This window comes from Anser brachyrhynchus (assembly GCF_964034855.1).
Source record: "Anser brachyrhynchus genome assembly, chromosome: 27".
Classification (NCBI taxonomy): domain Eukaryota; kingdom Metazoa; phylum Chordata; class Aves; order Anseriformes; family Anatidae; genus Anser; species Anser brachyrhynchus.
The window spans coordinates 3,792,083-3,813,943 of NC_137720.1; the positions used below are offsets into that span (position 1 = coordinate 3,792,083).

Genomic DNA, 21,861 nt, shown 5'->3' on the forward strand with positions numbered 1-21,861 from the left:
CTGCGGGGCCGTGCGGGGCCGGGCTGGGCTCCGGGGTCCGCCTCGTCCCGGCTCGGCTCGGCTCGGCTCGGCGCGGGCGCGGCGGCGCGGGGCGGGAGCCGGCCGCCCTACCATAGTTCCTCTAAAGCAGGTGCAGCCGCTTTCCCTGCCTGCCCCCCCCCCGTGGTCCGAGGAGGAGGAGGAGGAAGGACGGGGAGGGAGGAAGGGGGGGGCTCCGTTCTGTGCCCCCCCCCCGTCCCCACCCGCTTGGTTCGTGGTGTGAGGGATGCGGTGGGTTTGCAACCCCCCCCCCAAGTGGGGCTCGCTGCCCCCCCCCCGTGTGCTCCCGCTGTTGTTAATTAGCGCCCCTGGTAATTGTGGGGTTCCCCAAGCTCAGTCCCCGGGGAAAGCGTTGGGTGAGGGGCTGGGGGGGTGCAGGGGGAAACTGAGGCACGGGGGACGGGCTGGTTGTGGGGCGAAGCGCGGCCAGGGGGAACGGAGTGCGCAGGAGGTTGCTGAGCCCATTTTACAGATGGGAAAGGCGAGGCGCTGAGCTGGTAACCCCCCCAGCCCCACTCTGTTACACCCCACGGCCGCATCCAGCCAGGCAATCAGGGTCCCCAGAAACCCGTACCAGGCCACTGAACCCAAACTCGCACCCAGCTGCTGGCCCCGCACGTCAGGATTGGGCACCCGACCTCCGTGCAGCTGCTGGACCCCATCCGTTGCCCGGCCGCAGGACCCGAAACCCTTCCCCACACCCCAAAAGCACCCTCCTTTGGGTGCCAGGGCCGACCCCGAGCAGGGCAGGGGGACGCGGTGGCAGCGGAGGGGGCTCAGCACGCTGCGCCCACCCGGCAACGTCCCCACCGGGCCCACAGGGAAGGCACAACCTCGTGTGGACGCAGCGAAAGAAAGTTTTTTGTGAAGTCCCGGAGGCAGTTTGTTTCCCTAGCACTGACTCCGTGTTCTTTCTTTCACTTCTGAAGTAGCTTTTTAGACATCTCTGGGGTTTGGACAGGTGAAATAGTTTTAAAAAGTGAAATGAGGATGAAAAGTGGTCTAATACAACCAGATTCTTTTTTTTCTTGACCATTTCATTTTAACTTTTTTTTTTTTTAATTATTCTTGAATGAAAATTCCCCTGCACCTGGAATTTCCACGTGGCGGAAAAGCCCGCTCCCACCAGGCACAAGCTGCGGTGCCCCCAGCAAACATCCCGGCGACCCCATCGGCGTCATCCCCCCAAAAATCTTCCCGGGGGGGGGCAAAGAGCCGGCGGTGAGGGCAGGGCGGTGCTGAGCCTCCAGCCCTTCTCCCACCTCCTCTGGAGGCCCGGGATTTTTCAGAGGGCTCCCCCCAGCCGCGTGTTCGCTGCCCACCCGCTTCTGCAGAACCTTCTCCAAGGGGCTGGCTTTCTTGGAAGGGGCCCCCCCAGGATGGGGTTCTCCGAAATGCCGTGCCCCGCTGTGGTGAGGGGAGGGCTCCGTTTCCTGCAGGTAAACTTTTCTTTGGAGCAGGACAACTTCCTCCTTCCCCTCGCGGTGAAAAATCCCAAGCAGCCCCCTCCGTGCTCCCAAGTTTCAGCACCGCGTGCTCCGACGTGGGCATGGGGTTTCCTGCGAGGCTCAGCCCCTGTGTTGTGTCCCCACAGCTCTGCACCCCAAAAACACCCCAGAGGCCACCCGCAGCCACGTGGCCTCTCTTCAGCTCTTTGCTCCGAAGGGAAATTTTCCCAAAAGTGGTGGAAAAGGGCAGCTCTGTGATCATCACAGCGGGCGATTCCCACGCCCGGTGCACTTGCGAAGGGTGCTGGGGTCCCCCCTTGATTTGGGGTGCACGGGACGAGCACAGCCTGGCGCACGGTGCTCGGGCAGAGGGTTTGCTCCGGGGGTGGCCGTGACCCACGGAGGCGCCACAAGTCGTTGCCTGCCCCCGGCTTGACTAAGGGACGATTTTCCCAAGGTGTTTTTGTGGGTTCACGGAGCTTTGTTTCCCTCCTGGGTACATAAAGGCTGTTTTCCTGCTGGCCTTCCTCCCCAGGTTTGTAGCCTACGAGAGCCCCAGCGTTCTGACTCTGCGAGTTTTTCGCCCCAATATCAGGCTGCGAAAACCAGGCTGTTTTTTTAAATCCCGAACTGGCACTCTTCGGAGTGAAAAATAGCTTTGCTTTGAGTGAAGAGCCTCGTCAAACCCGCGCCTGCCCTCTTTTCTCAACATAAGAATAGCCCCTTTGAAGACATCAAATAGCATCCGAGTGGGAAGGATTTGCACAAAAAGACATGGGCAGACTTCCACCGAGGGGAGTTTGTGAATTGAGCGTGGCCCAGAGATCCCTCTTTGTTCGTCTGTGTCAGCCAGGAAGAAAATATTAGGAACAGGACCTGGGTGAGGTCCCAAAGCGGCGCTCGCCACGGCACCTTGCGGGCTCTGGTCCTGCTCCAAGGGGCTGCCTTGCTCCTGCCCCAGCTGGAAACCTCATTTCTGGGGGGACTTTGGGGCTGCTCCAGGCGAGGGATGTTCCTGGGATTGCAGGAGAGACCGTAGATGCTCATGCTACAGTGCTAAAGTCCCAGGAGAGGGTAAAAAAAAAAAAAAGGAAGGAAAAAAGTTCCTTTATTCTGCAGCAGGCGAAGCTTTCGGTGTGTATCGTCTCCAAAAAGATGTAACGGAGGCGGCAGGATTTATCGCCCTGGGATCAGACGTTGTGCATAATGCCTGGTTATAAAGCACGGAGACACGCGACGGGAGGACAGTGGTGTCGCTCAAGTGGTGGGGTCCCACGTGGCGGGGTCCTTCCCCTCCAGAAGAGTTGTACATCCCAGCTCCCCCCGGCAGGACACATCCTCACTCTCTTACACCTCTACCATCATTCCCCAAATCCCTGGGATTCCCAAATCTCCAGGATTTTTCTTTCTTTTTTTTTTTTTTTTTCTTTCTCCTCCACAAAGTGCCTGCTTCTCCATCCAGAATATTGGAAATCTTTAAAAAGTGAAAATCTTCGCTCAGAGGTGTTTACCCGGAATGGAGGAATTCCCAGGTTGCCGTAAGCTTGGCAGAAAGCTGCACTCTTCCATGGAAAGGGTCGGTTTGGGTCTGCTCTAATCCCACTGAAGGCAGAGCAGCTCCGACCCGGGCAGCGGCCTCATCCTGCCAGGAAAGTCCGAGCTGGCTCCAAAACCCCTTTGCCCCAGGTTACGGGTTCACCATTGCTGGCAAATGGACGGAGGAGAGCACGAGAGCTAAAGCTCGTTTGTCTTCAGTCTCTTCTTACATGGTGAGAGTGACTTAAATAAGAAAACCTGAGTTTTCTGAAGATGCTCGTTTGAAAATCAGTGAGTGGCCAAAGATGTGAACACCACCCCCGAACCTTCTGCTTCCTACCTCTCTCCCTCCTTCTTTCAAGGCCAAATAAACAAACAAAAAAAAAAAGGTGGAAGGAAGGGAAAAGAAAATTGGGAATGGGAAAATAGGGAGAACAAGGGAAAAGTGTTAATTTTGGGGGGAGGGAGCTGTGCATTCACACAGCTTGGCCCCATATTCCTGTCCCTTCCAAGGCGGAAAGCTCAGGAGCAGAAAAGCTGTTTTTCCACCCAAAACACGCCATCCATTTCCATGCGCATTGCTTCCCCTTGGGGACCGGGGCCGGGTCCGAGCCACGCTCCCTGCCTTGCACGGGGCTCACCTGGGCAGCTCCCGCACCCCGCCGCCAGCACCGCGGGATGCTCAGCACGGGGAGCAGGGGGCAGGATCCGTGCCGGGGGGCAAGTGGGCAGCCCCGGGTGCTGCTGGAGGACCGGGGGAAGTTGGCTTCGCCTGGACGTGCCGGCGGGCCCGTGGCCGCCGCCGCTCTTGGACCCCGCACACGTGTTGCGTAAGGCAAAGAAATGATGCACCGAGTTACTGTAAGTGATGAGAGGCTCCTGGCTGCCTTTTAAAGCGACAGGCTGCCGGGTGCACCGCAGTCAGCGCCGCTCCCTCTTCCCCCTCCGCTGTCCCCCCCAGCAGCCCCAATGCCAAAAAGCCCCTCGGTATTCCCCGAGCGAACAGCCCCTGGGGATGGGACAGGGACAGCGCGAAACTCGCGGCCCTGCTCTGAACTGCAAAGAAAAGGGGGGAATATCGCAGGGGGTGCAGCGTCCTTAGCCTTGGGGCTTGGCTGGGGGTTGCAGCCCCTCCGGCTTGCAGCCGTGCCGTGCCTCAGTTTCCCCTTCTTGCACAGAGAGAGGCGGTCAGGCAGCCTGGGCTCGGCTGGGGTTTGCTGAGCCAAAGTTTCTGGTTAAAGGAGAGAGCACGGAGGTGAAAATACCAGCGCCTGGCTGTGCTGCTCCCACACACGGAGCAAAGGATGTGGCGTTGGGGGGGTCTCCAGCCAGGGACCAATTTTCCTCCGTGCCTGCAGAGCCTCAGCACAGGAGAGGGAGGAGGCTGCGAGGCGAGGGGATGGATGTCATACAGCGTGCCAGCGGCGATGTGGGCACCGCGGCACCCCAAAGGGGCCAGACCCCACGTGCCGTGCCGTGCCATGCCGTGCCATGCCGTGCCGTGCTTCTGGCACCCAGACACGCAGGACGCCTGGCTTCTCTCTCCCCACCAGCACGCGCGGTGTTTTTATTTTATTTTTTCCCTTTCCCCTCTTCCCCTTTTTTTTTTTCATTTATCTGCTTTTCAAATAACGTTACTCATCCAGAGCGGGACGTCTGCGCTCACCACTCCCGGTGTTTGTCTGCATTGTTTCCTTAGGGGAGATGCTCACCCGCACGCGGTGACTACTTGTCTGAGCCGTCACGGTGCCGAGCGGCGGGGATTACTCATGGTGTAAGGTTTAAGAAAGCCGGGGGGGGGGGGGGGAGAGAGAGGCCAGACTTGGCCCTTTGTCTGCAGTTGTTCATTTCTCGCTCTTTGATATATTTTTCCCCTCCTCTCTTTCTTCCTCTGCCAATGCTCTCCGTCCCGGCTCCCCGAGCTCCCTCCTCCTCGCGCTCACACCGGAGCTCCGGGCCAAATCCCCGCGGGGTGCCCGCCAGCCTCCGCTACGCCGCCGCACCGGCACGGGGGGGTCCCCGTCCCCTTGTGCCCCCCCCGGCAGAGCCAAGCCCTCCCCGCGGGCCTCCCCCTGCAGCCACCTCTGCAAGTTGCCCATTTCTGCACGTTCTTGGCCCGACTTTCCCCACATCCCTCTGCCGACGGCCCCGCGTGGCACCTGCCCACCGTGGTGCTGCCGGAGCCGGTGTGCCAAACCTCGGCTGCCGGCGGGTGCAGCAGCATGGAAATGGGGGGAAAATGGGGGGAAAGGGGAAAAAAAAACAGATTTTGGCATCACCTTGGGGTCCAGCAGAACTCCCTGTGTTCTGCCAAGGGCAATATGCCCGTTCCCACCTCTGCAGTGCCAGGGCACAGTCCTCGGATTTCGGCACGTGCTTGGGAAGGCGCAGCAGGAAAGCATTTGGGACGCGCTCCTTCCCTCTCTCCACGCGAAACCGCGGCAGATCGATGAATATTTTAACAAAGAAATATTTCATTAAAAGAGTTGATTGCTTAATGAACTGTCCCTGTGAGCCATCAAAACGCAATGTTGTGTGTGTTTTTTTTTTTTTTTCCCTCCCCTTAACGAAGGCGAAGATTCATATCATGAAGAACTGCCTTATCGCATTACCGTAATAGCCTGAGTAGACCAAGCCCACGGAGCGGCGCGGGGCGGCCGGGGGCTGCCTCGAGTGGGTGCCGGGCACGTGGCGGGACCAGGCCGGGTCCCTGGGCGCTGCTGCAGCACGGTCTGTAAATAACAGCGGTGGGGATGGGGCTGTTTGCCTTGGGGCTGCCAATACTGGAAGGGAAAGAAAATTATGTGTATTTTTTTTTTTTCCTGCTCAAGAACGTTGTTATGAAGGGACGGTTTCCGGTTAAAAAAAACATTAAAAACCAGTTCCGATGTATTTCCCGGATTTGCACCAGTGCTCAAGCCTCATTTACCTGGTTAAAATAGAAATAGCATCTCCTGGCGATGCTGCTCATTTGCTTTTGTGCCACGAGGTGCCCGCTTCTCCAGCCCTGCCAGCGTGAGGACGGGAGGGGAGAGCATCATCTCCCTTCTTCGCTCCTTGGGGAAGTTTCCATTTTGTCACTTTTCGGAAGTTTGTTAGCGGCAATATTCCTGTTCGGCTCAGGTTTTGTGGCAGCTCCGCTGAGGACGAGAGGTGCCAGGGCTGCACGGGGAGAGGGGTGCTGAGTCCTTCGTGGGGGAAATGAACAACAACCTGCCAAGAAACAAACGATTTTCCATCAGTTGGAGCGAGGCCTCTTTTTGTCTTTTTGCAAAATTAAGTTTTGCTGATTGGGGGTTACTTTAGTACCCAGGGAGGATGTTAGAGGTGCAGCCAGGGAAGGCGAGGCAGGGCAGCGCGGTAACTGGTGCTGCTTGGAAAGGTGGGTTTGGAGGCTCAGGAGGTCAGGATCCGGCCTTTGTGATGCTCCAAGCAGTGGGACCTGGAGGGGGAGGGCTTGAAATATGTGAGACCAGGGCTGGACTGAGCTGGTCCTGCAGGAGCAGCTGGGGAGGTCACCGGCAGCACCTCGAGCAACCGCACAAACCCGATGCGATGGAGACCGAACCCTGGTTAGAGAGCGAGGGGAAAACACACACCGCGTCCTGCAAGAGCCCCTCCTAACTACTGTCTGCCCTTTGGAAAACTTCCCTGGCAAAGCCGCCTTTCGGCGAGCCTAACCCCAGGCTTTCACATTTATTTACTTATTTGTAAATGTTTCTCGACGCTTCCAAGTCTGGCACGCATCTGCGCTGATTTTTCTGTGGAAAGGAGCTGCCGAGCGCGTCGCCTGTGCAATCCCTTCCCAGGGAAACGGGCGGGGATTAGATCATCAGATGGCGATTGTGAAAGCTAAGTGAGTATTTACTGTAAGAGGGCTTTGATTCAGCAAGGCGGGTGTTTGAGCGCTAAGTCAATGGGATGGGAGCATGTGCTCCTGTGCTGGGCTGAATCAGAGCCACGCCGGACACCTCGCTTTTCCCACAGCCTTTGGCTCCCTGCTCTCTCGGGACGTATGCTGACATCCCTGTCCTGCAGCAATGAGTCTGGAGGAGGCAACGATTTAGCAGGAAAAAGCCAGGTTCTCACTGGGTTCTTTTCTTTCTCTTCCGAAAAACCACTGCAAGCCTGCAGGAAGTGCAGAAGTGGTGAAATCTGGATTTTTAGCAGCGCGCAGCTGGGCGTACCACGTAAACACACAGATGTTTTGCTCCGTGCACTTTTTGGCCACTTTGTTTATAACTTTACTTGGGATCACAGAAACTGGGGTTTCCTACCGAAAAGCCTTTTCCTGACCTTTTCATGACCTTTGTTCAACAATGACCCAATTTCACTCCAAATGTGGCATACACTATTCCTTAGGTGAGAGGAGAACCAGCAGGCAAAATTGGGCCACCTTTTTAAAAAAATGCTGCCATTTGCTCACAGTTTTTTGTTTGTTGGGAGGACTGGGTTCTGCTAGGAATGCCACTCAAGGCAGAGGGGATGGCTGCTGCGCTTAACTTGAAGAGTGGGTTAATCTTCATGGGAAACCACCCGTCACCGCTGCTCGTGCTCAAGGACTCGCTGCCTTTTGGCAAGGACTTTTCTCCCCTGGAGGGCTTGGATGGATGCAGTCCCCGGGGGTGGCACAATGCCCTCGATGGCTGCACAGTCCCAAGTGCTCAACACTGGGTACAAGGACCAAGAAGGGACAGGGGCAGCTCGAAGCCAGGCTGCAGCGTTGTGCCTGTGCCGTACGTCGTGCGTAACGCCCGCTGGTCCACGTGCACGGGCTGTGGTTTGGCCAAGAAATCTCCAGTTTGCCCCAAGGAAGATGCAGGGGAGAAACAAGAAAGCACCACAGAGGATGAAAGACCCGATACCCTGACCTAATTCAGAGCCTAATCCACAGCCTGCCCTAATCGGGGGGATCTGAATCTTAAAGTCTGATCCCCCCCAGCAAGGCGAATGGTAAAAAGCAGCGGGACTTGGGCGATGCGAGCCAGCTGCCACGTGTCCGCAGAGGATCCCGGAGGGCTCCCAGGGACAGATCCAAATAAAAGGGGAGCGATGACCGGTGGGGGACATCACCGCAACCACGGCCTCTCCTGGTCCCGTGGCTTGGGAAGGGAACTTGGCCTTGGTGCCCCGGCATGGCGAGAGGCACGGAACTTCGCTTTTGGGGCCTCTCGGGATGGGACGGGAGGGAAGATGCCGTAAGAGAGCAGCAGAGCCACGGGCCCTGTGATAAAACCCTGCGGGAGCTGCGGGGTGGGCAAAGCTGCCGATAAACCAGCTAAAAACCAAGCGCGAAGCAAAGCCATCTCCCGCCCGCACCGCGGTCGCGCCGCCGCTTCACAAATGCGCAAATTATGCAGCCATTTCACGGGACACTTAGGAGTCAATTTGCAACGCGGCTCAGGGGGGAAATTGGGCACATAATTCCCCCGCGCCATAACCGGGAGCAGCCCGCTTCGTTTAACTCCCAGCCTGCCCCTTGTTAGCGCTTGCCGAGGGGAGGACGCCACGGGCACCGGGGGCCGTGTGTCCCCGTCCCAGGGGGGCTCAGCTCGAGGGGCCGGGGGCGCAGCGCTCGCACCCCCCGTGCACACGCGCCGCGCGCCGCCGGATCCGGCAGCCCGGAGCACAGTGGCAGCAGGCTGTTCTCATTACAGCCCAATGAGGCTGTTTACTCACCCAGCTGGAGACAGTTAGAGAGTGATAAATAATGAAAGAGAAAACATGATTTTCCCCTCTGTGGTTTCTATTTGTGTAACCATATGTCACAGCTCAATACGGCAGCATTTTTTTCTGCTTTATTCAGGAAAGAGTTGATTTTTTCCACAGAGCGGCTATTTTTTTTTCCCTCTTTATTTTTTTTTTTTTTCTTCTGGTGCGGTGACAAAAGTATTTCTGTTTGTTTTCCCGTGAAACTCACTCATATGCAGTCTCCTTAAAGTCTGGCTCGTCCCGGTAACTGCGAGGGTTTGATAGCGCTGCTCTCAGCTTCTTTTCAAATACCTGTCATGTGGCTGCGGGGAGAAGAACCAGCTGAAAACGGAGCAGGGGAGGGACACCACTGCAGGGTAGGGGCTGCTTCGCTCTGAGGCTGCAGCAACTTTGTACCGGAGGATAAAAACATGTTGGAGTTTTCCCTGGTGAGAGGAGGGAGGGTTAGGTGAGCGATAACATCGCTCCTGTGACATTTTTGCCAACAACGCTTTCCGACTGCATTGCGAGGGTGGTAGGGCATCGTTCCCGCTGTTGTGCAAGCAGGGAAACTGAGGCACAGCGTGCTGCAGGGATTTGCTCCAGGTGCAGCCCTAGAGCTGAGCCGACCTGCTGAAATTCGGCCACGCCGAGCACCCCGGTGTCTGCAGGGCTCTGTCCCGGAGCGTTTGGAGCCCTGTTCCACGCGGCGAGCCCAGCCCCGTGTGCCCTGGGGAAGGCAGGTCCCTGCAAGGTCGCACTCGCTGCCCGCAGGGAACCGCGGATCTTCCTCCTGCAATTATCCCCCTGGCTTCCCCCAGCGCCTGATCTTGGCTGCCGGCGTCTCTTCCCCTCCCATGCCCCCGGAGCCCGAGGTCTGTTTTTTGGAGGTCTTGGCACGCTCCGCTGCCGAGCTTCCCTCTCAGCCAGGGGCATACAATGTACTTTCTGCCTTAGCAAGTTCTCCAGCTTCATAACAGCCTCTTCCCGCAAGATACGGCGTTTTGGGAGGGCAATTATCCCAGTGACCTCATCCATGTCTGCAGCATGAGGTCACCGACGTGCAGGGAGGTGTGCACCTACCCCTCGCCGAGCCGGGCGCGCCAGGAGCTGGGCTCATCCCAATCCCACCTCTGTGCTCGCTCCGGATCCCAATCCCGTCTCCGAGGAAACGGGCAATTAATTGTGGCATAACTCCCCGAGGCCAAATCAGATACCCGAGTGTAGATGTGGCAGCGATAGGAAGGGTGCAAGAGCCCAGACAGCGCAGATTACCGATATCCCTGCCTGATGTGGGGTTTGGGAGAGATGTGCCGGTGCTGAATGTGTGCATTTGTCCTGAAATAGTGCCGAGCATCGTACCTTGCTTCCCCAGACCTCCTGAAAGGAGACCTGCGGACCCACCATGCCTCTGGGTCCTGGTCCTTGGTGTGTAATCGCAGTGGGTGCACAACGTGAGCTGCGATACCTAACCTCTACAGCCAGAATCCCAAAGCCTCTGCTGCGTTTGATTTACCTCCATTAAATTTAGAGGGCACACCTCCTCGTATGGCTGATACTTTTTTAAACGTATGAAAACTATTTATCTGGGGGGTTGTGTAATAATCCCCATGTGCCTGGAAGGGGGGAGATCACCCCCTGCCCTGCACACACACGTGTGTGTTACACAGGCATTTGCACAGCGCTTTGCTGGTTCCTCCACTGGACACTCGTGGCTTCCCTAGTGGTACCCAGCAGCACGTTTGGCATTTCATCACCTGGGTTTGAGCAAGTCTGGAGTTTCATCAGCTGCACCACCTCTTCTGGTTCTCAGAGGTGAGGTCCCATCATCAGGGAGCGAGCTGGGAAAACACCGTCGTCAGAAATGCGCTCACGTCCACATCCACCCAGAAGCCGGAGAGCAAGCTGCGACCTGAAGCTGCTGCTACCGAGAGCGAAGCCACCACGTCCCCAGCAAAAACACCCCGGCTCTGAGCCACACACCGGGTGTCCGAACACTTTCAGCATTGACGGAGTTGTCCTTTTTTAAAGCAATTTAACTGAGTAAAATCAGTATCTTCTTGCTCCAGGTCACAGCGAGCTCCCACTGTACGACTCGAGCCGGAGCTGAGGGGAAGGCGGGTCCCGCTGGCTGCCCTATCATTTTTTACAGGCTCCCACCAGCAGCCCAAATGCACTCCCCTCGTCCCTGGGTCCTGCTCCTCTCCCCACAAGCATCAGAAAACGAGGGCTGGGGATTTGCTGCAGGTTAATTGAGGTTATTTCATATTAAAGCCCTGTGCCTCCGCAAACTCAACCTTTGCAGCATGGCACCAGTGGTTTCACCGTGCCACATTGCCCCTCTCTGCGCTCAGCAGAGGTATGTGGATGCTTCCCTGCTCATCTCTTCCCATTGCAGCCCCATGTTGATGTCCTGGCAGACGTGACATGGGCCTTTACCTTGCCACGATGCCCAGCTAAGCCCTTGTTGTTCAATGCTTGTGCACGCCTTGCAGGAAACCCTCTTAGCCATCACCACACCGCTGCCGTGAGCGCAGCCCACCCCGCACCCCCACTGCTTGGAGGCAGACCTGCAGAAAAAAACCAAATTCTCTTGCCCTTGAGTTGAATACCAGGACTGAGGCCAGCCTGGAGACCACCGAGGTGGCATCTGGAGGGGCGCTGCAGCCTCCGGAGAAGACGCCCATCAGCTGGGAACCGTGTCTAATGTGACTGCATGGGAATACCGAAACACTTCCTCTGCGTAACGTCACTGCCCGCAAGCTCGCGGCTCCGGGCTCGCAGCGCCCGTGTGCCAGGAAACACAAAGGCTCTCCATGGCTTTTTCCACTCCTGGCTGTGCAAACACACGGCCTCTGCTCCTGCCAGCGGTGTCCGCCTCCGTGCCTCCCCTGCCTCCCGGCCCCGGCACCGCCTGGGTTAACGGGAGGCAGTTGGATGGAAAAGGCCCTTTTTATTGTAACAGCAGATACAGAGAAGAAAAAGCGCTAGAATCATTTATCTGGCTCACAGTTTCGCTAATGCCCTCGGCTTTAGGCCAACGTGAGATATTATGAGGTAAATCGGCCAAGTCATGCTATACAAACATTTCAAAAAAGAAAGATATTTTCAGGCTCTTGAAGGAATTCAGCCCTCCCCCTCTGCCCCCGCGTCGGGTTACTGCAGACCTCGGCCGGGGCCATAGCCCCCTTCACGTTGATCTGAGAATTAAAAAAAAAAAAGAAAAAAAAGAGAGAGAACTTGGTCCAAAAGACAGCACTCGAGTTTGGCACGGGGCTTGCCCTGCGATGCCACCATCCTGGCAGTGGCCGGGCACCGCGCGGAGCTCCCTGCGCATCCCCTCTGTCCTCGCCCACCACCCCGTGGGCACCCCGGGAGCGAAGATGAAGGGCAGGGCCAGGGGTGCCAGCGAGGGGGATTTCCCAAAGGAAAAACATACCTTCATGGTCCCACATGGATGATTCTTTCCTTTTAACATCCCCAGACTTGCCCTGCAAAGCGAGCCTCCCCAGACGCACCGTGCCACCAGACCGCCCCTCAGTGCCGCCGTCCTGCCCCTGGCGCGCACGAGACCCTTCTGCACCCTTCACCCCAAACCCCAAAAGTGGAAATATTCTTGGCCAGGTAGCAGGCACTGCTGGATTTCTGGGTTAATAATGGATTTTAAGGTCACAGGAACTACGTGTGCTCAATAATATATACGCTTTTTATTGCTTACAACATTTAAATCGATGTGTTTTGTTATTTATTAAAGCGCCATTGAAAATCTCTTTCCATTCTTGTTCCTGTGTCCTAAGCAGTTCATTAAAATGCCCACCTTTCCTGTCATAAAACCCACGTACGCAGGCTAATAAAATCCAAACATGTACAGTTAAAGTCCCCACACGGAGGATTAAAAAACCAACCCGCAGCCCGTCTGCCGAGTGCCCACGTCAAGCACTGAAAAAGCTTCACGCTGCGGCACTGACACCCCCTCGGGTGCGGGATTACAGCACGAGGAGAGGTGACAAGGAGAGGTGACAAGTGCCTGAGAGGCTTGGGGCTGGCCGGGGGGGGTTCAGCAGGGGACAGAGCCCTGGGGTCCGCCCTGGGTACCGGGGGCTGCCAAGGTGCCCGCATCCGCTCTCGGTCCTACCAACCCGCTTGTGGTTGGGAGCGGGGAAGGGGTCCTCAGGTGGACGTGAGAAGCCGCTATCCCCTCCCCAGCCGAGGGGGATGTTTGTTGGAGGGGTTGCAGTAGGGCTTGGTTGGTTTTTATTGAGGAAAGCCACCCGAACACGGAGCCTGTTGCTCGCAGCCAGGGAACGCGCTCAGTTTTCCAGCTGCCCAAAGGCAGAGGTGCTCGGGTCCGGGCTCCGCTTCCACCTGAGGCACAAACCTCCAGCTGATGACCCAGACCCCATGCTGCTGCCACAGCTATGAGTAGCCAGGTGATGAGATTTTGGCATACAGGCTTATTTCTCTCCTTCCCCTGCTGCACCTCGGAGGTTAGGGTGAGACGGGCTCAGCCCAGGTCTCTGCGTTGTCACCAGCCCCTGGTGTCACACCAAGAAGGGAGAACTGGCGGCACCTGGCACGGGGCTGGGAGACCCACCTGGAGAAACCCTCTTCTAGGGCCCTCCCCACCCCAAAGGCCGTGGGTGGCAGGGTCAGGCAGGCAGCCCATGGGATGCACCTGTCCCCCAATGCTTCCAGCCTCCGATCGATGGCGAGCCGGGCAAAATCAGGACCATCATCACCATAACGGCCTGACAGCAAAATGGATAAGGTGTCCGGGGTGATAGGTACATCTCCCTCCACCCCGGGCACCGGCAGCAGCACCCTGCTCCTGCCCACCCCTTGCTCTTGCTTTTGCCCAACCCCGCTGAGATGCCCGGAGCCTCGGCGTGCAGCCGGAGCATCCGCCGGCACGGCATCGGCACCGCAGCCCCCGTCCCCCCTCCGCCTGCTTCCTCCCCCCGGGGAGCCCCAGCGCTTTGCTGGAGGGCACGGAGTGAATCATCCAGTAACACAGAAATCTCGGAGTCCTCTTTAGACGTCCCAGGAGGAGGCAGATCTGAGGGAAGGCAGCGGAGAAGATGCCTGCAGCAATGTCAGCGCGAGAACAGCCGGGCTGACAGGATTCAGTGCGGGGATTAAGGTTGGGATCAGGGATGCAGGGAAAATGAAAAAAGACTCCGGCTTTCAGGCACGCCTCCGTTGTGTTTGTCTTCTTGTTTGCTCTGGAGGAGGACGGGCTCCCGGGGTACTCAGATTTAAAAGGCCCTGGATCACCTTCCCGAAGGGGCCGGGGTTCACATCAGCACCGCATCCGGAGGTGTTTGCAAGGGAGCAGGGATGCGGAGGGCATGAAGGTACCAGGGCGTGCAGGTGCCAGGTGGGCATCTCTGCCGTGGCTGGCCCCAAAACCATCCCACCCATGGATGTGCTGAGCGGCACCGAGCAGCCGCAGGGCCCTGCGGGATATCCACCTTGTCACAGGGTTTCCCAAATTTCCCTGTTCCACTTTTTGATGAAACTGCTCCCACTTAATCCTCCACATTTCTCATCTGGGCACTTCTCTGGGGCAGGAGGCACACCAGGGCGCTGACTATTTCCTTGCCAGCTGCAAATCTTCTTGCTCTAACGTGGCATTTTATTGCGCAGGGGGAAAGCGGGGTGGCTGCCTTTCCCCGTGCTCCAGCCTCTGTTAAAAGCAGGCCCACAGGTCATGGGAAGCTCATGGAGAGTGAGAGAGGAGGAGGAAAAGCCAAGCCAATTAGGCAGCTCACTTAGGTGTGAAGGGGACCCAGAAGTCCCAAGCTCCCGAAGAGAAGCCTGCCCCTCTGTTATTCGCTAACAAAGGCACAGAGCAGCCCTTGGTGATCCAGGCAAGAGAGGAGACAGTGAAAGGTGGGCACCAGGGAAAGCAGAACGTACCTAAAATCGCATTTCCAACGGGAACGAAGGCTCCCACCCTGCTCCTGACCCGGATGGAGGCAGCACTCTGCACCCACCCGCCGCACAGGCAGCATTCCCACTCCAAGCAAACCCGGACTCTCATCCCTCCGACCTATTTCTCTTCCTTGCTTTCCCTGTCTCCCCACCAGCTTCCCCCAGTCCTTCCCCTGCTGGGGGCTCCTTGGCACCGCCGTGCCCACGCTCACGCCTTGCTCGCACGCCGGCGGCCGCGCTCCTCCCGGCTCGAGGACGCCGAGCTGGGGTGACCCCGGAGCTGCTCACGAGGCTGCTGCACTCACACGGCGCTCTCCGACTCCCTGCTTTGAGGCTTTTTTTTTTTCCTCCCCTTCCAGATACAAGAGACACCAAGTTTTTCCTTCTTAACCCTCTGTTTTCACCCCTTCTTCCCTTCCTTTGATTCCCAGTATCAACCCCTCGGTTTTCAAGGTTTTTTTCCCCTTCTTTCCTACCCCTCTCCTTTTTTTTTTTTATTTAAGTTTTTCTTTTAACTTTCAAGGTCAACACGGACAGACAATGCCACCAGTGCCTGTTTGATATGTGAGCGCTATTGGCGTCCATTGCCACGGTTTCCGTGGTAACACAGTAACCATTAATTTTCAATTAAAGTAGACAAAAAGCCCGATGACAGCTCCAGGTCTGCTGAAGATGTCAAGAATCCGTATTAATATACAGCAAGAGAGCATAATTGTGTGTCCATCTTCCCGAGCAACGAAAATGGAGGGATAATTACCAGCTAGAAAGCCACTCTGTAATTTTGTTCTTACTGTCACCACAACCCTACATATTAGCATAAATTAAAAGCAGGGTTTATTGTTACCAAAGTGCATTGATATTTCCAGCCTATTTTCTTCCTTTTAACTGTTTGTTTTGTTGTTGACGAGTGACTCCTGGACACATGGAGGGTGAGCCCACAAGGAGCGATCGAGACGCCGGAGAGTGATGGATGGAGCCTCGCGATGCCACCCAGGTGGCAGGGAGGGGAAGGCGAGCAAAGACGGAGCACGGAGGGGGGAAAGAGAAATCCCGGGTCCCTTCTCAGCCGCTTTCCAGCCCCGCATGCCCGAGGAGCTCCCGGTGCTTGTGCCGTCCGTCCCTGCTCGCCCATCGCTGTCTCCGCCGGGGGACTCGCGCCCCTTCCAGCTCCCGCACGCGCGGTGACAGCCGCTGAATTCATGAATTTAAGTGAATGGAAAAAAAAAAAAGCGGGTTCCTTGTATCATATCCAGCGAAAGCTGTCCTTCAAAAAGAAATTTAGTGTAATTACCCTTAAGGGAGCGATCCTCACTCAGTCAGTCACAACACTGACCTGCTGCTAGGATCTGACAGGGAAATTACAGGCTGTGTACTCAACAAAAGGGGCTTCCTTCCTTCTTAGAGGGAAGATGAAATGCTGAGGTTTGAAAAGAAAAGTACTGGCTTCTGGGTTTTAAATCAGTATCTTGCTGAGGGCTTTCCTTTGCACGGGAACGAGGAGGGGAAGGACGGAGCCAGGGAGGGGAATGGGCGTTTTATGGGCTGGAAAAGGAACCGAGACGACCCAAATCCCCACCGGGCGAGGAAGGTGGGTCCTCGGGATCTGATTTTGTGGTACACATCGAGGCGACAGGCATGGCAAAGAGCTCTGCTGCCAACGAGCCTGGCACATCCCTGCCCATCTCCCACGGGAGCAGTGCCACCGCACCGAAGTTGTCACCTCACCGTGACTGTCACCGCTCAATGCGGAGCCCCAAAGTGCCCCCAGACCTTGCCACCGCTCCACTTGGAGACAGGCCTAGAGGAGTCCCTGGGGTCCCCCCTTGTACACGAGGAGGGCCCAAATCCCTCCGGATCCACCGGTTCGCACTCAGGTGGTGAATTCCCAGAGGGCTGGAGGAGGCAGTCGTAACGCCTCTGATTAAAGAGGGGGGATTGGCCAGAATAAATTGATACGCAGAAAAATGCGCAGATAGATTATTAAGCAATCAATTGGTAAAGAGCTGAGAGACAGCAGCGAGGGGATGGGTTTGTCCCGAACGCTGCACCGAGCTGGTTCTCTGAGGAGTTGGTGGCAGGCCAGTGGAAATGGGGAAAGCAGAGGATGGAACCACGGCTGGCTTCAGAAAAGCTGGTGCAGCCCCCGGCGTTCTCCTAAGCAAGTAAAGGCAATGGTCTCGAGGTAAAATCTTCACCGTGCAGCGGCACAGCCGGGTGGGAAAGCCCGCCAGGAGCAGCCAGCGCTTTGTCACCGGTGTGAAAGGGCTCGATCAGGGCTGGGGAGGAGGGAGAGCCCCCAGCCTGGGTTCATGGTTCAGGTGGTGGGAAGCGCACACGCACCATCCAGGAGATCACCCTGGAGAGGGGAGGCTGCTGGAGGGGCAGGATTAGCCCCAAACCATCTCGATAAACAGAGGAATGACCTAAGGGGCTGCAGTCAGCCCAACAGCACGGGCACCACAGGCAAAAAGCTGATGGCAGCAGGGGCACAACAAAAAGTGATCTGGGACGTCCATTTGATGGAGAGCTCGGCACAGACCCACAGGGTGTGGAGCAAAAGGGGCTGCAGTGGGAATGCTTGGCTGGTGCTTGTCCCGTGCTGCCCATTGGGAAGGAGATCAGCAAACCGGAGGGAGTTCAAAGAAGAGCGGAGAAACAACGATAAGAGGTTTGGAAAGCACAACCCACAAGGAGAGACTGGAGGAGCTGCTTTTGTTTAGTCTAGCCCGGAGAAGGCTAAGGAGGGCAGCCGATAACAGTGTAAGAGGTCGCTGCGAGGAGGACAGGATCGCCACTCTCCGTGATCCTGGTGCAGGGGGACCCACGTTTCGGGGCAGGGAAAATGTACAAAAGCACTGCAGTGTGAGACCAAGGGAGATCACGGCCTGTTTTGTAAGCCACAGAAGAGCAGAGGACACCACTACAAGGGAGAACCGGGGCAGCCCCCACCCGAGCATCCCCCCGGGGCAGTGCTAGGGGGCGAGAGGATGCTTGGGCTCCATCCTCAGTGCTGGGCTCCCCCCAGCTTGTCCCAAATGTTGATGTTCCTCGTAGGAGTACAGCAAATTCTCCCACAGCCAGCCCCGTGGTGCTCGATAGCCTTGTGGTAGACCTAGCAGTGCAGTGAGCAATGAGGGTAAATGCATCTAAGTTCACCAGAATTGGCCAAATCAAAACTTTTCAAAGCAGATCAGCTTGAGCAGCCTTTCACAGCAGAAAGGAGGAAACAGGAGCAGGCCGATAGCACCTCGGCTGTGCGGCTCAGAGACAGGGAGGCACTTTCCAAAGGGATTTGTTTGGAGAACATTTAGTGACTCTAACAATTAGAAATATGACAACAGTTTTAAAAGCTCAAAACAGGATCACCTGATTTTCTGTAAACAAAACACTCAGCTAGAGATCTTTTTTTTCTTCCAAATTCCATTTCACACTAATTAAAAAAAAAAAGTGTTTCTATTCTATTTTCAGCTTTTTTTTATTACTATTTTTTATTTAACTGGGGCACTTGCACTGTTTATGAATTGCTATTATACCTGCAAAATACAGCAGGTAAGGGAAGACAGCCTGCATGCTCTTCGGGCTGTAAAGCATTGGACACAATTATTGTGCAGATTTTGGGCCCTACTCCCAGCTTCTGGGACTTGTTGCCTAAGTCAAGACTCACCTTCCAGACCTCGGAGCCACCATCCCGTCCCCAGGGAGCATCAATGCTGCTACAAGGAGTTGGGAAACACAGCCCCAGGCCTGAGCTCCTTTTATCCAGGTGCCCTGGGTTGCCAGTGGTGGAGAATACAAGCACTGGCTGCACCTCAATCCCCTCTGGGCCAAATCAGCTGGTGTAATTGGTGCTACTCCACTGGCACCAGAGATTTAAAGCAGCTGAGGTTTCAGCTCTCAGTGTATAGGTTCCACCTGGTAGAGTTAGTCCTTCCCTTCCCTTCCCTTCCCTTCCCTTCCCTTCCCTTCCCTTCCCTTCCCTTCCCTTCCCTTCCCTTCCCTTCCCTTCCCTTCCCTTCCCTTCCCTTCCCTTCCCTTCCCTTCCCTTCCCTTCCCTTCCCTTCCCTTCCCTTCCCTTCCCTTCCCTTCCCTTCCCTTCCCTTCCCTTCCCTTCCCTTCCCTTCCCTTCCCTTCCCTTCCCTTCCCTTCCCTTCCCTTCCCTTCCCTTCCCTTCCCTTCCCTTCCCTTCCCTTCCCTTCCCTTCCCTTCCCTTCCCTTCCCTTCCCTTCCCTTCCCTTCCCTTCCCTTCCCTTCCCTTCCCTTCCCTTCCCTTCCCTTCCCTTCCCTTCCCTTCCCTTCCCTTCCCTTCCCTTCCCTTCCCTTCCCTTCCCTTCCCTTCCCTTCCCTTCCCTTCCCTTCCCTTCCCTTCCCTTCCCTTCCCTTCCCTTCCCTTCCCTTCCCTTCCCTTCCCTTCCCTTCCCTTCCCTTCCCTTCCCTTCCCTTCCCTTCCCTTCCCTTCCCTTCCCAGCAGATCTGTAGGATACTCTGATCCTGACCCCAGCACCTGCCCTAGAAGTGGCAGAAGAAGCACTGAACAGACCTGGAGGATCCATAAGTGCTGCCGGGATCCCTGAGGACGAGGGAAGATGCTATAAGCGTTTTTCACGTGCCCAGCTCAGCTGGTGGGATGCTGCGTGCCCTGCCAGCTGAGGAAACAGGCCAAATCCTGCTTCTGGCTACACAAGGATAAATCTAGAGCAAGTCCCTTCTGAGAGCACCTCCTTTCTGGAGGCAGGCTGTTAAGCATCCACATTCGTTTAATTCAGGGGGGTGAAAGCCATCATTTGGCAGGGCAGGTTTGGGAGGAAGGTGACAGAACCAGCTCGCTGCCAGGAAAGCCCCCGCTCTGCCATCTGGGGTGCTTTGGTTGGGGCTCCCCAGCCTCTGCCCTGCCCAAGGGGCTGTGCCATGGGACCCCACGGGTGCTGAGTGATGGTGCTTGGGTGCATGCGTGGGTGCTCAGGTGTGCATCTGGGTGCTCGGGTGGCTCAGCCATGGGCTCTCCGGAGAGCTGTGACCGAAAGGCACCTCCCGGCCCCATGTTGCTGCTGCTCGGGGGTGGTTCAGGTGCCCTCTGCTCTCTTCCATCCCTGGGACCACTGCGGTCAGGATGCTTCGGCGTGCTGCTAGCCACCCCCAGCTCTGTCCCCCTACAGCCAACATCACTCGAAAGGCAGCACGCCTTCACTCAGCCCCCTTCTGCTGCCTGCCGAGGGGCCGTATCCAGCTGAAGCCACGGCGCTGGGACGCAGGCGAAGGCTTCGAGCTCCGCCGTTAGTGAGCTGAGCCCCCCTCCTGCCTGCCGGGCTTCGCGCATCCTTCTCCCTCCCCTCTCCCCATGCTGCTGGTTCCGACCATGAGTCGGGGAATCCCTGGCCAGGCGTTTATCCAGCCGGTGCCTGGCACGGCCAGCTCAGCCGGGACCTCGCACGCCTCTGCACGGTGGGGAAACGAAGCCCCCGCACCCCTCGCGTCCCCCCCCGGCTCCTGCAGCGCCCAAGTTCACGCAGCCCGAGCTAGCAAAGGGTCAAAAAGCTCCTCGCTCTCCTTTCCCCCCCCCCTCGATATAAATACCAGCCTACCAGTCGACACAGAGTACATACATCTTAAACAAACACTTGGCCGGGCTGTTTATCTCCACAGCCTTTAAACAAACTCTTTCAAAGGTTTCTGCTGATATGAGAGATTTACTGAAAACCATTCGCCCTTCTTAAAAGCCTCTCAGTTTATGCTGCTATGGGTGAAACGAATAGTGTTTTAGCCTGGAGTTTTCTGTCTTCTGACCGCATGTTTATCCTAGGGGCCACTGCTGGCTTTGATAGGAGAGCAGCACGGACACAAATCTTTACGAGGGAAAATATAAAATAAACCCAGAAACGCTGTGTGTGCGTGCGTGCGTGTGCAAGCGCGTGCGTGTGTGGCACCGGCCGGGGGGGGGCTGAAGGAAAAGTTTTGTCCCCGTGGGTGTCACGCTCAGCACCTCCCAGCTTTGCCCCCAGCGAGGCCGTCCTGCTGTTCCCTGGGGTTGTCCATCCCCCAAATTGGTGGAGGGCTCCCAGAGATTATGGATTTATGGCACCCGCCACAGCTCAGCACCTCCCGGGCTGGCTTCCTCCCCGCCGAGCTGGGCTCATTAAATCCCTGGCAAAAAGGGAGAGCCATCGGAGATACTGCCAGAGAGCAGCCCCAGCATCTGCACGGCCCAAGGCACTGCCTAGCCCCTTTTTGCAGTTTTCAGCCCCGTTTCACAGGTGGGGAACCTGAGGCAAAGGGAAATGATGCTCTCAAGGATGCTCGGGAAGTGAATGGGAGGAACTGGACCTGAGTTTAAATACTGATGGCCCTGCCTCGAGTCAGGCTGATCGGCAACATCCATCTCCAACATAAGATGAAAAAATGGGTGAAGACAGACTGAAAGTGCTTTTGGAGGAGCCGTGCCATTTCGTGGCTGAAGGGAAAGGAGAGAAAACCTCTTTCCCCTCCCTGCAGGCACGCAGCCCCTCCTGCCCACCACCTGCAGCACTTGGGGACAGGGCTGTCCCCAGGGCACAGAGGTGCTCAGGGAAGGCTTTGAGCAGGGCAGTGGGCAGGGGAAGGGGCATTTTCCGTCCTCACTTGTGCCCGTGCATATCCAGGCGAGCTGCTTCAATAAGGCTTTTGCTCCAGACTTTGATGGGCTTTCTGCTGAAATCCAGGCTCATTTCTCTAAAGCCTTGGGCCTGCCTGGCACCCGCAGCAGTGTAATTAAGAGATTCTGGCACAGTTGTAATTACCGCCCGTTGGATTTTGTTCAGGAGAGGATGAGGCGAGGCATGAGCCGAGCTCTGACTGCAGCCCCAGGTGCGGGGGGGACACCGTGGCCAGCGTGGGGGTCCCAGGGCATCATCCATGGACCAGAGGCTGCAGCACAGGGACTGCTCCAAGTGGCTTTGCACAAGGTTTTTCCTCTGTCCCAGGAGCATCGTGCCCACATGGAGCCCCCAGGAGCATCGGGAGCTCTCTTTGCAGCCGTGCCACGATGCCCGCGTGTGCTGGGCAAACTCAGATAGAAACAGCCCCTGCCCCAAAGACTTATGATCTAGGGGCAAGGTAAAATGTTCCCTTTCTCCTCTTCCAAGCAGCTGATGATGTTTTTTTCTCCGGTGTTTTCCAAGGAGATGACCGAGCGTTCGATTTGCTTCTGCCGCAACGTGCCACGCAGAGGAGGAATCTGCTC

The 21,861-nt window shown here is 56.7% G+C and overlaps 3 long non-coding RNA genes across 4 annotated transcripts; 1 reads left to right on the forward strand and 2 right to left on the reverse strand.

Moving 5' to 3' along the window:
- Nucleotides 1-338: 338 nt before the first annotated feature.
- On the forward strand, nucleotides 339-3,434 carry LOC308183206. The gene is made up of 2 exons (XR_013942341.1): nucleotides 339-1,478; nucleotides 2,023-3,434. It is a non-coding gene; the product is annotated as an uncharacterized lncRNA (long non-coding RNA).
- On the reverse strand, nucleotides 2,888-6,827 carry LOC308183207. Of its 2 annotated transcripts, none has more exons than XR_013942342.1 (2): nucleotides 6,728-6,827; nucleotides 2,888-6,236 (listed from the first exon to the last, which is right to left on the reverse strand). It is a non-coding gene; the product is annotated as an uncharacterized lncRNA (long non-coding RNA). The 2 variants fall into 2 exon arrangements; XR_013942343.1 differs by lacking the exon at nucleotides 6,728-6,827 and adding an exon at nucleotides 6,333-6,642.
- Nucleotides 6,828-15,691: 8,864 nt separating this feature from the next.
- Nucleotides 15,692-18,645, reverse strand: LOC308183204. Its single transcript, XR_013942338.1, has 2 exons — nucleotides 18,313-18,645; nucleotides 15,692-15,912 (listed from the first exon to the last, which is right to left on the reverse strand). It is a non-coding gene; the product is annotated as an uncharacterized lncRNA (long non-coding RNA).
- Between the last annotated feature and the right edge of the window lie 3,216 nt (nucleotides 18,646-21,861).